Source organism: Coenobita brevimanus, chromosome 26 (assembly GCF_032717465.1).
Source record: "Coenobita brevimanus isolate Jiangsu-jjx chromosome 26, ASM3271746v2, whole genome shotgun sequence".
Classification (NCBI taxonomy): domain Eukaryota; kingdom Metazoa; phylum Arthropoda; class Malacostraca; order Decapoda; family Coenobitidae; genus Coenobita; species Coenobita brevimanus.
In genome coordinates, this window is record NC_136979.1 from 8,484,074 (window position 1) to 8,498,609 (window position 14,536).

General features: G+C 42.1%; 1 pseudogene; it reads left to right on the plus strand.

The window, feature by feature from the left end:
* The first annotated feature begins 11,029 nt into the window (after positions 1-11,029).
* Positions 11,030-11,148, plus strand: LOC145394244 (5S ribosomal RNA; annotated as a pseudogene).
* Positions 11,149-14,536: the final 3,388 nt, after the last annotated feature.

Here is a 14,536-nt window from a genome sequence, read left to right on the forward strand (position 1 = left end):
GGGGAAGTCCGAAGTCAATTTGCGGTAGCAGTAATTTGTTTTGGTTAAAATTGAACTGTTTGGGGGCTAGGTTAGGTTGAGTGGTATCAGGGCAGGTTAATGCCTTTTTTTTTTCTCCCTTTTTTTAAGGGGCAGTACATCTCAAAAACTGGTCATATGAATATAAAAACTGAACAAATCACTTCAAGCACATGGGAAGAAATATAAATTCATCACCACATCAACTATGGGCTGTAACAAGAAAATTACGTATATATCCACCAATAAAAACGTGTTAGGCCCTAAATTTTTTTTTTTTTTTTTTTTTTTTTTTCCCCAGGTTTTTTAAGGAACTGATGTGATTTCTACACTAATTTTCATCAGCATTAAGAAATGACCAAATTTCCCTTGTTTTCTCCACCCACAAAACTTTATTTCAGACAGGGTTCCCCACTACTGATGGAGGGCCAGAGGGAAATATTTTACTTTAGTACAACCATTGGTAGGTAATCCTTATGGAGACATAGGAGCACCTTATTTTGCAGTTTTCTTCTGTTTTTTTCCATACCTTAGCACTTCGTGGGATCCGTTCTGTAACTTCTGATTAGTTTTCAAGTTTCAATGCTTTTCATTTCTTTTAAAAGTAATGAAAAGTGTTTTAAATGGTGGTTTGTTTACAGACTGATGTCACCTTGTGGCACGCAAAAACAGTCGGACATGATCTTAGAACACCATTTTTGAACAAAATTGCCCTTATCAGTACTTACATATCCAAACCTAAATTTTTGTACCAACCCAACCTTATGTATCTTAACCTAACCTAATTTATGCTGACAAAACCAATTTTATGCTAACCTAACTAATATTACGCTACCATACCGATTTCATGCTAACCTAAGCAAACTTATCTTGATGTAACCTAACCTATCCCTTATATAGTTTCCTTGTTTACTGATGGATCCCCTTTATACTAAAAAACACACTTCTGTATTCCTTTAGTGTCACTGAACTGGTTCAGATGTAAAAAAAAAAAAAATGTTACTTTTTAAGAGGTGGTCCTATATTTCTCCTTAAGGATTACCTATGGGTTTGTTCCTACAAGGTACCGTACTCATCATGGCTTTGGACACAAAAAACTTTTTCTCTCTTTTCCTGAGGATCTAGGAGCATGATTCAGCCAATTTTGATAAAGAATTTTGTCAGTGACAATAAATTTTAAATACAGTAAGACCTTGATATAACGGATTCAATAGAATGGAATTCAGGAGCTACTGGACTAAATTCCTTTATACTGGAAAAAGTCTGATAAAGCCAGATGCAGTCTGGACTACCTGACAACTTCAGCTATGTTCACCACAATACAGTAAATAAAAGACATGTCTATCAGTATACAGTACCGTATTGTTATACAGTATATATTACACCATTTGATTATTGTGGTGAAAGTATAATACAGTACAATACTGCAATGGTAGTGAAAACAGTTTAAAAACCGTTGGTGCCATCCGGACTAATGTCTGATAAATTGGAAAAAGTCCGGGTTAGCAGGGGGAAGTCCACATATCATTTTTATCAGCATTTCGCTTTTTTCAGACTGGCTTAGGTCCCAATTAGTCTGTTATAGTGAGGTCTTACTGTATATGGAACTACCTTCCAAAACGAACTTAACAGCTAGACCATATCACGAAAAATCCAGTGCGACAAAATACTGTACCGAATCAGCACCCAATTGGCATTTTTTAACAGCAAAATATTATCATTTTCTCCGTCATATAGGCAAATTTAACTATTAACAAAAAAAATCAAGATTCAGAGCGAAATGATGCAAAAGTTGGCAGGTATTTCCTCTTTAGATCACCAACACACTTTGACAGACTTACATTTTGCATTAATATTGATTTACAGTGCAAATAAATATCTGTCTATTTATCTATTGCCAAATGCCTTAATCCTGTACGAGGTGACCACAATTGCCTCCATGTCCCCCCCCCCATCACTGCCCTCCCCCATTCACACCCCCCTCTCTCATATACCTCTCCATTCCATCCCTCCATTTCATCCTTGGACTCCCCCTCCCTCCCCCCCTCCATCTTACTCCCATACATACTCCTTGTTAGTCTCTCACTCTCCATCCTCTCCACAAGGCCAAACCACCTCAATGTATTTCTCCTAATGCTTTCTATCATATCCACATCCACACCATTATGCTCCTTCACTTCTTTCTATCATATTCACATCCACACCACGATGCTTCTTCACTTCTTTCTATCATATCCACATCCACACCACAATGCTCCTTCACTTCCTCAATTGTCAGTCAGTCTCTCCAGGGAACTCCATATGCACCTCTCAAATACCTCACTTACATTGCTCTCACTTGTGTCCTGTGTCCTTCCAACAAGGTCCAAGCTTCACTTCCATACGTTAAAGTTGGTATCACAATATTTTCATGCAACGGCTTTTTACCTGCAGCAATAGTCAGCGAGTCAATGAGTGGCCAGCGTTCTTCTTTTGCTGTTTCTGACAGATTTGTTAAAAGGAGGCCTTTGGAGAAGAGTGTCAAAGACGTTAGCCGAAGAGGAAACCCACAAAAATCCTCGCACAGGCAAGAAGAGGACCCAGCAACTTCAACGTTCTCCATATAGTGAGCCCTTCAAAGGTTAAGGACCGAGTAAAGTGGGCAAGCGCCGATGAACATCAAACTGTTTGAAACGAGCAATTCCCCTCTTGTTTACTTCCATGCTCACTTCCCTATGTCTTATCACTGCTTTCAAAGAACCAGCAAATTTTCTTCCTTCTTGTATCCTATCAAGCACCTCATCCCCCAGACATCCATCCTTACTCATCACACTACCCAAGTACTTAAACACATTCACATTTTCCATTTCCTCATTATCCAACCTCACTGTACATTCACTGACTTCATTTCTCTCGAAGACCATAACTTTACTCTTCACTACATTCACCTTTAGGTTCCGTTTCTTACACACACTCCTAAACTCATTCACCAAGCCTTGCAACTCCCCTTCGTCTTCACTTAACAACACAGAATCATCTGTAAACAACAGTACAGGGAGTTTCCAAACACTGCCCTCTCTCATTAGGGCCACTCCAATGTCCACTGCCCTTCCTTGTATCTCTTTTATAACCTCATTCACATACAGACTGAACAACCATGGAGACATGACACATCCCTACTTCAGTCCAACACTCAAAAAAATTCACTCAGTTCACTATCAACACCCACTGCAGCTTTAGCACCCTCATACATACTCTTCAAAGGATTCAACAACTTCCGCTTTACTTTATATACATATTCTGAATATTTTCCAAGTTCTTTGTCTGTCCACTCTGAAATATGCTTTCTCCAAATCCATGAAGGCCACGTACAATTTTTTTCTCTTCTCTAGAAACTTTTCTACCAAAGACCTAAGAATGAATATCTGATCCACACAACCTCTTCCCTTCCTAAAACCTCCCATTCTTCTCCAACTAATTCCTCTGTTATTTCCCTAACTCTGTCAATAAGTATCCTACCATATACTTTTCCTATTACACTAAGAAGACAAATGCCCCTATGATTACCACACACTTCTTTTTCCCCTTTTCCTTTGTACAAGGGAATAATTACACCTGGCTTCTAATTCCCCAGGACTTTACCTTCCTCCCAGGCCAATCTTCACATCTTCCAGTTCCACATCCATTCTACTACTCTCTCTCCCCCATGCTTCAGCATTTCACCATACACTTCATCAATTCCTGGGGCTTTCCCCATTTTGACTTTCTTCATTGCCTCCACAACTTCCAACCTACTGATTTCTTCCTCTCTTCTCACATCCCTCCATCTCCCAGCCATTCCCCTGCCACTTACACTCGCATTACTTTCATTCTCTATGTTCAACAATTCCTTAAAGTGTTCTCTCCACCTGCTCACTTCTTCTCCCTTCTCCACTAGTAATCTACCATTTTTATCTTTCACTCCCCGACTAACTTCTCTGACACCCGGTCTAACTTTCTTTACCATACCTCTTTCCAGAACATTTTCTTACATTCCCTCCACTTTACAATCAAATTCCTTCCAAATTCCTCATCCACTCTCTTCTTACTCTCCCTTACTAATTTTTTCACCTCTCTCTTCCTCTCTACATATAACACTCTCTTCCGTCTCTCAACTTCCTCCACACAAATTTCTCACTGTCACGTAGCTTTAGTCCTGGGCAGTGACATCAGCTGGTCCCTAACTGGGTGCATAACAGAACCCACAATTTTTGGAATTTGGTGTCATAAATGGTTTGTAATCCTTTTGTTCCCTTTCATTCAGGTTTTCATATATCATAATACTTCCATTACTCATGATTCTTGTGTATCACCATGTATGTTAGAAAGTCTTCTAGAATGTAATTATTTACTCTGGAGTAAGGTGGAGAGTCTAAAAACTCCACATTTCCTAAAACTTATACAGGTATTTACAAACAGTCACCTAAACACAATTTACCACAATAGAGCATGATCCACCTCACACATCAAATAAAGTGCACTCTAAACTTAAGCACAGCATATAAATATACCCGGTACAAAGTTCTGCTTTATATGCAATCATATAGTAGCATAATGCACAGATACAGAAATATATAGGCATAAAACCACATCCCAACTCTGCCGACCACCGACCAGCCCTCGTCACCTCCTCCCTCGTCCCAGTCCAAGGTAGTTCTGTTCCCTCCCTCCTCACCAGCTCCCTCTACAAAGTTGTTCAGAATCCAAACCCCCCACATCCTGGACCCTCAACACCTGATGTCATCGCAACAGTGTGCCATAGTTAATATGGTCCAGTCATTCAGTCACTGTTCCAAATGCATTCTGAGGTAGCAAGTACAGGTGAGAGATGCGGGTTTTGAACAGGCACAGGTGGATGGTCGGGTGAGCCGTGTCATATCTCATTGCCAGCCACATAACACTCATCCACTCACTTTATGCTTTCTTCTTTTGTGCCATAGCCTGTCTCACCTCTTCATTCCACCATGTTGTTCCTTGCACCCCCTTTCACTTTCTCTTCACCCCACACATCACCTCACATGCTGCAAAGATTTCTTCTGTGAATATCTTGCACACAACTTCCACATCCCCCATCTGCTCAAAATCATATTTACCCAATCGCTCCTCCACTTCTCTTTTATATTCAGCCATTTTTCCATCCTCTTGTAACCTTTCCACCCTGCTTGTATGAGCTACTTCCTCCTGTCCTTCCCTTCTTCTAATCCTCCATTTCATTTGAACCTTGACTCTCACCACAACAAAGTGGTGGTCAGAAAGTCCATTCTCCCAACCTCTCTATGCTCTTGCATCCATCACACTTTCTCATTTTATATTCCACACACACAATTTTTTTTTTTTTTTAATGAGAGGAAGAAGGAACCAAAGGCCGTGGGCCTGCTATTACTGTTCCTTCCAAGAGAAAAACAAAATACTGTACAAGAGAGAGCCAAATTCAAGATCCGATCATTTCGAGATGCCTGGACACACTGCGTTTGAAAGACTGGAGATCATAGGAAGAAGGAAATACAGACAGAGGGAGACAGTTCCAGAGTTGACCTGTTGCATAAATGAAGGACTGGGAGTAACGGTTAACTTTTGCATTAGAGAGTTGGACAGAGCAGGGATGAGAGTTTGCTGCTAGACGGGTGCTACACGCCAATCATAGAGGTGAAGGAATGCATGCAGACAATTCAGAGGAGCAGTGACCACTGAAATAGTGATAGAAAAGAGATAAAGATGCACCAGTGTGGCGAAGAGACAGAGGTTGAAGGGAGTCAGTAAGAGGAGAGTTAATGAGACGAAAAGCCTTTGACTCCACCCTATTGAGAAGAGCTGTATGTCGGGAGCCTCCCCACACATGAGAGTTGTACAGTACTGTACACAGGAGGATAAAACCCCTGTATAATGTCAACAATTGTGCAGGGGGAAAGAAGGAACGGAGTCGGCTTAGCACACCTAATCACTTGGAAGCAGATTTTACAAGAGATGTAATATATATATACTGTATATATATACAGTATATATTTTTATGTGTCTGACTCTGTGTAAAGGCTTCAGGGCCTATATCTCCGGGGCAGTAGCCTATCTCAAGGCACCGTAGTCCTCCTACACCTCCACATGCCACCACTTCAGAACTAACACCCACTGTCCATATTGAATACATGCTAGGGCTGTCTCATACAGGACTAGTGTATTGGTATTAGCAGGGGTATTTTTACAACATGTCGGCGGGTCATCTGGTAGATCAGGAAAGTCTGCTTGTTATGAAATTCAAATCCTTAAACTATTCCCTGCCCCAGCCGGGATCCGAACCTGGGTCCATCAGGACTGCAGGCTGCCTCTCTACCAATTCAGCCACTGCCTCCCCCCCAAGATAAGTCCCGAGTAAATGAAACCCCATGCATGTTCAAGGATGATGCAGGATTAAGTTGAATATTATTAAAAGTTAATGGGTATACCTGTGGAAGATTATGTCGGGTTGATAGGTGTAAAAGCTGAGTCTTTGATGCATTAAAACCACCAGATTGTTTTTACCCCAGTCAGAGATACGAGCCAAGTTAGACATTAAGTTTGCCATAGCCTCATACCTTGTTTGTTGAAGTAAATGCTGAGATGGACGTTGCGGGAACCGAATGGAAATGTGAAGGGTGTAGTCATCAGCATATGAGTAGATAGGGTTAGGTGTACAGCTTAGAAGGTCACTGATGAATAAATGGAAGAGAGTTGGTAACAGGACAGAGCCCTGAGGAACACCACTGTTGATAGATCGAGGAGAAGAACAATGGCCATCTACAACAGCAGCTATAGAATGACCAGAAAGGAAGCTAGAGATGAAGGCACAGATAGAAGGGCAGAAACCGTAAGAGGGTAGTTTGGAAATTAAAGATTTATGCCAGACTCAATCAAAAGCCTTAGAGATGTCAATGCAATGGCAAAGATTTTGCCAAAGTCCCAAAAGGAGGATGATCAGGAGTCTGAAAGGTAATCAATCACTGCCTTCTGTTCATTCAGTTCACCACCCACCTTTCTCATCACTTGCCATGTATACCGTACCTGTGGATCACTGTGTGTCTGAAAAGGGTATTGGCGATCACCAACCCCCTCCCGGCACAAATGTCCACTAGAGCACTGCCATTCTCATTCACTTATGCAGGCACACCCCACTCACCAACTACTCCATCCACCTTCACATTCCCTATTTTTCCATTCAAATCTCCACTCAAAAACACTCTCTCAGACCTTTCAAACTTTTCCATGCACGCTTCCACATTTGTCCAGAAATCTTCTTTCACTCTGCTTGCACGATCTTGCACTGGCGCACACACACACATAATCGCCCACATTTGTAGTTCAATTTTCAATCTCACCCCAATCCTTGAGCCAACTGACCCAGACTCTCTTATATTCTCCTTCCATCTCTTGCACACAACAACACACACTCCTTCGTTTGCCCTCTCATTCTCACCCACTCCTGTGCATATACCCAATCCATGTTTTTGTCAAATCTACAAAAATAAAGAAAAAAGGATTTAACTTTCCTTCCTTGCACCCACGTCCATTAGTTACCGTATTTCAGTGTGTCCAATGACATTATACCCTCAAATCTGGAGATTTTCTCCATGGCATTTCTGTCACAAATGCACCTATGGAGGTTTCAACGACGTCCCATAAGTAATTTCTCCAATCACAATGCAGGATCTTCACCCTACAATACCTCCTACCCCAGTGGTGTTGATGTGACTGAAGAGGTCTATACTATTCCTTCTCCCTAAGGTAAGCTGCTTTCCAAGGTCTGAGCAGCTCTCAAAGTTATGTTAAGTTTGGGCTGATTAATGACACCAGCCAGTTACGACAAGGTTACATTTAATTTGGTTACCGTATGATGGCTAGTTACAGCAGGTTAGGTTCAGTTCAGGTAGGCATTTAATGTATTTCAATCAATTTGGATTTTATTCTATCTGATTTCAGGTGACATATTTTGATCAATTCCATTTATTTTGTTTCGTATCTGACTCAACACCCTTGTAGGAGTAGGAATCATATGCAACAAAATTCTCAAAAGCAAGCCATGAAAAAAAAATCTATCTATATATCTATTGCCAGACGCCTCAATCCCGTTCGGGGTGGCCACAAACAAATCGCCTCCACGTCGCCCTATCCCCCGCCATTTCACTGCCCCACTCCCAACTCACACCCCCCTCTCTCATATACCTCTCCACCCCATCCCTCCACCTCATCCTCGGCCTCCCTCTCCCTCTTCCCCCCTCCACCTCACTCACATACACTCTCTTCATCAGTCTTTCACCCTCCATCCTCTCCACATGGCCAAACCACCTCAGTGTATTCCTCCTAACGCTTCCTATCACATCCACATCCACACCACAATGCTCCTTTATATTTTCATTTGTCAGCCTGTCTCTCCTTGTGACTCTACAGGCTCCTCTTAAATAACTCATTTCCACTGCTCTCAGTCTTGACTTGTGTCCTTCCAGCAGTGTCCAAGCTTCACTTCCATACGTTAGAGTTGGTATCACAATACTGTCATGTAGTAACTTTTTCACTTTCATGCTCACTTCCCTGCTTCTTATCACTGCTTTCAAGGAACCAGCAACCTTTCTTCCCTGCTGTACCCTTTCAAGCACTTCACCCTCCAAAACTCCATCCTTACTCATCACACTACCCAAGTACTTAAACGTAGTCACATTTTCCAATTCCTCACTATCCAACCTCGCTGCACATTCACTGACTTCACCTCTCAAAGACCATCACTTTACTCTTCCCTACATTCACCTTTAGATTCCGTTTCTTACACACTCTCCCAAACTCATCTACTATCCCTTGCGGCTCTCCTTCATCTTCACTCAACAACACAGTATCATCTGCAAACAACAGTACAGGGAGTTTCCAAACACTACCCTCTCTCACCAGGGCCACTCCAATATCCACTACCCTACCTTGTACCTCTTTTATTACCCCATCCATGTACAGATTGAACAACCATGGAGACATGACACATCCCTGTTTCAACCCAACCTTCAAAGAGAAAAATTCACTCAGTTCACCATCCACACGCACTGCAGCCTTAGCACCATCATACATACTCATCACAGCATTCAACAACTTCCCATCTACTCCATATATTCTTAATACTTTCCACAATCCTTATCTATCCACCCTGTCATATGCTTTCTCCAAATCCATTAAAGCTGCATACAACTTCTTTCCCTTCTCTAGAAACTTTTCCACTAAAGATCTAAGAATGAATATCTGATCTACACAACCTCTTCCCTTCCTAAAGCCTCCCTGTTCTTCTCCAACTAATTCCTCTGTTCTTTCTCTAACTCTGTCAATAAGTACCCTACCATACACTTTTCCTATTGTATTAAGAAGACAGATGCCCCTATGACTACCACACACTTCTTTTTCCCCTTTTCCTTTGTACAAGGGAATAATTATACCTGACTTCCAATCCTCCGGGACTCTACCTTCCTCCCAGGCCAATCTGCACATTTTCCACATCCATTCTACTACTCTCTCACCCCCATACTTCAGCATTTTACCATACACTCCATCAATTCCTGGGGCTTTCCTCAATTTAACTTTCTTCATTGCTTCCACAACTTCTATCCTACTGGTACTGATTTCTTCATGTCTTCTCACCTCCCTCCTTCTCCCAGCCATTCCCCAGCCACTTATACTCGCATTACTTCCACCCTCTTTGTTCAACAATTCCTTAAAGTGTTCTCTCCATCTGCTCACTTTTTCTCCCTTCTCCACTAGTAATCTACCATTTTTATCTTTCACTCCCCTGCTAACTTCATTTCCACCCTGTCTTACTCTTTTCACCTCTTTCCAGAACATTTTCTTACAGTCCCTCCACTTTACATTTAAGTTCCTTCCAAATTCCTCATCCGCTCTCTTCTTACTCTCTCTTACTAATCTTTTCACCTCTCTCTTTCTTTCTGCATGTAACTCTCTCTTCCGCCTCTCAACTTCTTCCACGCCCCTATTTCTCATCCATTCATTGTATGCTTTCTTCTTTTGTGCCACAGCCTGTTTCACCTCTTCATTCCACCACGCTGTTCCTTGCACACCCCTCCGTATTCTCTTCATCCCACACACCACATCACATGCTGGACATATTTCTTCTGTAAATATCCTGCACACACCTTCCATGTCCCCCATCTTCTCCAATTCATATTTGCACAATCGTTCCTCCACTTCTCTCTTATACTCTGCCTTTTTCTCATCCTCTTGTAACCTTTCCACTCTCCTTACAAATACTCCTTCTTCCCGTCCCTCCCTTCTTCTACTTCTCCATCCTAATTGGACCTTGATTCTGGCCACCACCAAGTAGTGGTCAGAAAGTCCACTCCCTCAACCTCTATAAGCTCTTGCATCCATTAAACATTTTTGCATCCTTTCATCCACACCCACATAATCAATCATTGCCTTCCTTTCATTCAGTTCACCACCCACCCTTCTCATCACTCGCCATGTATACCTGTGGATCATCTTGTGCCTGAAGAGGCACAAGATGTTTAAATCATCAATTCAAAACAATGAAGAAGTAAAACATATGGATGCAAGAAGGGGGGAAAAAAAAAAAAAAGCATATTTAATATTTCATTACACTATCAAAAACGACCAGGAAAATACTGATTTTGGTAAAGGTACGCTGTATTTGAAACAGCAGAAGCATATTACCAAATCAGTTCTTCCTGACAGTCTGTGTTATATATGTCAACTCCTTTGACTCGTCAGGGTAATGGTGGTAATGTCAGGGTAATGGTGGTACTGTCCTGAGTGTTTACCTAAACCTAACCTAATCTTGCTTGACTGACCTAATAATTTAATCTAACTTAACCTAACCTAGCCTAACCTAACCTTATCCAACCTAACCTAACCTTGCATCCAGTTGGGAAACTGGGAAATGAAAACCACCTTTGAGTAAGCCAAGTAAGACAGAAAATCGTAGGTATGGGTTAAGGAATGTGCTGGTAAAAAGTGGGAAATTTTTGGCCATACCACGTTGAGTATATCGCTTCCCGTCCGATCAGCGAAGTTAAGCAACATTGGGTCTGGTTAGTACTTGGATGGGTGACCGCCTGGGAACACCAGATGCTGTTGGCATAACGTTCTCCCTACGTGTCAAGTGGGGTTGGTGGAGGATTAGTGCCCCTCCCTGTAAAACAATTACCGGTAACTCTAAGCCCTTGGCCACCCCGTTTGAGATACATGGCGTCTGGCAATGAATGAAAAAATTAAAAGGCAATTTACCACCCGGAAAATTGTCAGAAAGATACAGAAAATTAACTGGATGAATATAAATTTGTAAGGTCCTTCTACTGCTTCAGGTAAAGCGTACCTTTAACCAGGTTTCACATCTAAAACCAATAGCCTAACATGCTCTGTTCTGAATCTCCCCACACAGTTCTTATTGCTCTCACACTAGTATAGCCAATATCATTTAGAATTCCTGGACATGGAAATTTTTTGTGGTCATAAAATGAAAAGCTTGACAAAGTGTTCATTAATCATGCATGTCTCTTGAAAGTCACTGCTAATTTGTCAAGATAACACCACAGAATATAAGAAGAAATTAATCCACGAACCTTCTAATGTTTACATTTGTGGGCCCTTTTGTTTATAAATACTTCAGTTCGTGCTCCTCGATAGCCGCCTAGTGCCCTAGCCCAAGGCTGGCCCTCTGGTGCTGCCCTCGCTCAGATCCGAGGGCCGAGGGTGCGACGATTCGACGAAAATCGAAATTTCGAGTCCAAACAATCGAAAGACTTCTTTAGATCTTGACCGAATCGACGGTCATTTACCGAATCGGCACTCATTACTGGAAAAATTATCATTCTTATCACCATATAGGTCCATACGCTCCTAGCTATCTGAAGTTCGGTCAAAATTTTGTTTAATTAAAAAATCAGAATTTAGAGAAAAAACTTGTAGCAGAAGTGTTTTGCCTTAGACAACTCTCTTTGACAGACTTGAGTTTGTGTAAATACTTAACATGCAAATGTACTTATTTGCGCTGTAAATCAATATTTATGCAAAACAGAAGTCAACCCATGCTGGTAACCTTAATTGGAAATACTCGCTACCTTTTACACGTTTTCGCTCTGAATCCTGTTCTTTTTTTTTAATTAAAGAACTTTTTTTTTTCTTTTTTTTTTTTTTTTTTACTGGATTGCAGATAAGTGTATCCGCCGAGAGCGAATGACTTTGGCCGCCATATTGAAACACCCGCACTAGTCGCTTAAGCTACAAAAACATAGAGGGAGTATGATTTGTTTTCTGCCAGGTTCAACAAATTATATGGGGTAGGTGGGGGCGCTCACCATCCACTCACTCGATGTAGTGCTGCTTTGAGTGTCTGCTCTTTCCTCTCTTCCTTCCTTCCTCTTCTGTCTTTCTTTCCTTCGCTCTTCTTCCTTCTGCCTATGGGTGACTTTACACTCCCTCTTCTGTCTTTCCTTCATTCTTTCCTCTTCCTTCTGTCTACAGGTGGCTCTACACTGAGGAAACCATTTACTTCGCTGAGTGGTAACCATGTAAGCAAATTATGGCGCCCGGTTTAGTGGGTAATTAAGGTGCTCCAATCAGATTGAGCCGGTGCAGATTTATATCTAAGGGATGGTTGGGGTTTATTGCTCACGTAATGCCACTCAGGGATGAGTGAGGTTGGTCACTCTCATCTTAAATGTCAGCACCAACTTGCCTAGCGCCGTGCTCCTATGGTCCTCATGGAGCAACACAGGATTGGATGATGAATGGATGGATGGACATTTAGCCAAGAGTATAAAACAACGCCATAGGTTGCTGCAGTGCAGAACTAACCTTTGTGGCACAAAGGTAGAGACAGGTAATGGCAGAAACGGAAAAGATAGTGTGGTATTAGCTTTGAAGTGATAGTCTATCTATCTATCTATCTATAGCCCGACGCCCTAATCCCGCAAAGGGTGGCCGCAGACAAAACGCCTCCAGGTCACTCTGTCACCCACCATTTGACTCCCTTCCCCCCAACTCACCCCCCCCTCCCCCATATACCTCTCAACTCCATCCCTCCACCTCATCCTCGGTCTACCCCTCCCTCTCCCTCCCTCCACCTCACCTACATACACCCTCTTAGTCAGTCTTTCATTCTCTATCCTCTCCACATGTCCAAACCACCTCAGTGTATTTCTCCTAGTCTTTTCAACCACATCCACATCTACCCCACAACGTTCCTTCACTTCTTCATTCGTCAACCTGTCCCTCCAAGTCACTCCACATGCTCCTCTCAAGTAACTCATTTCCACTGCTCTCACTCTTGACTTGTTCCCTTCTTGCAAGGTCCACGCCTCGCTTCCATACGTCAGGGTAGGGATCACAATACCATCATGCAGTGACTTCTTAACTTCCATACTCACCTCCCTATTTCTCATCACTGCTTTCAGTGTTCCTTCCCTGCTGTACCCTTTCATTTACTTCATCCCCCAAAGTTCCATCCTTACTCATCACACTACCCAAGTACTTGAATGCACTCACATTCTCCATGAAGTGATAGTGAAGCTGTTTAACACAGAAGTAATGGTGTTGAATTAGTGCGAGAAGTCCTTAGACTATCCATGTCATGAAACTGTATGTCCAAATTGATAAAGGGCGGAAGAAATATGGAAATATCTACAAGAAAGTGTGAACAGAAGAGGACATGGAGTGAAAAACTAGAGAGAAATGGGCCTTTTCAGCCGCCTCATTCATGCAGGGATACTGGAGAAGAATCTTTCCTCCCCTCCCCACAGTGTACTAAAATGGTATGGTCATGTGGAGAGAATGGATAACAGTAGAGTGGTGAAAAAGGTATATCTGAGCGAATTTGAAGGAGGGAGGAGACAAGGTAAGCCAAGGAGATGGTGGAGGGATATGGTGGATGAGTGCGTGAGGAAGGTTTGGAAGTCGGTGAGGCTTAGGGAACTGACAAGAGATCGATTTGGCTGGATGAATATTGTGAGGAGAAGAGCATGATCAGGGATTTGGCACCCTTTTTTAACGTGACAGCGTCCAGATTGACTATCGGAGATGTTTACGCGAAGCTACAGATCGTGGTGAATGTTTTTGGCGTATCAGATAGAGCAAGGATTCCGGTGGTTGAATGAAGCGTGGCCCATTGGACTGAGCAAAGTTAGGTTCTCTGGACTTTCCTACTCCTCACCTTGCACTAGGGTGGGAAAGGAAGTCCGGATGATGATGATGATGAACAAGGAAAAACAAAGTGGATACCAGAACCAGGACACAACATGCCCATCATGTGGAGAATCGGAGGAAATACAAGAACACATTATCCTTGAATGCCCCGCTTATGACACCATTAGAAGAAAATATACTTTCATGCAAAAAACATATCAACATGAACAAGAGAAAATAGCTGAAGTACTATTTTTTACTGGAAAAAAAAAAAAAAAGAATACAAGACAGAAGAAAAGAAATGATTCCTCACACGATTATGGAAGAAAATAAGTAAAATAATCAA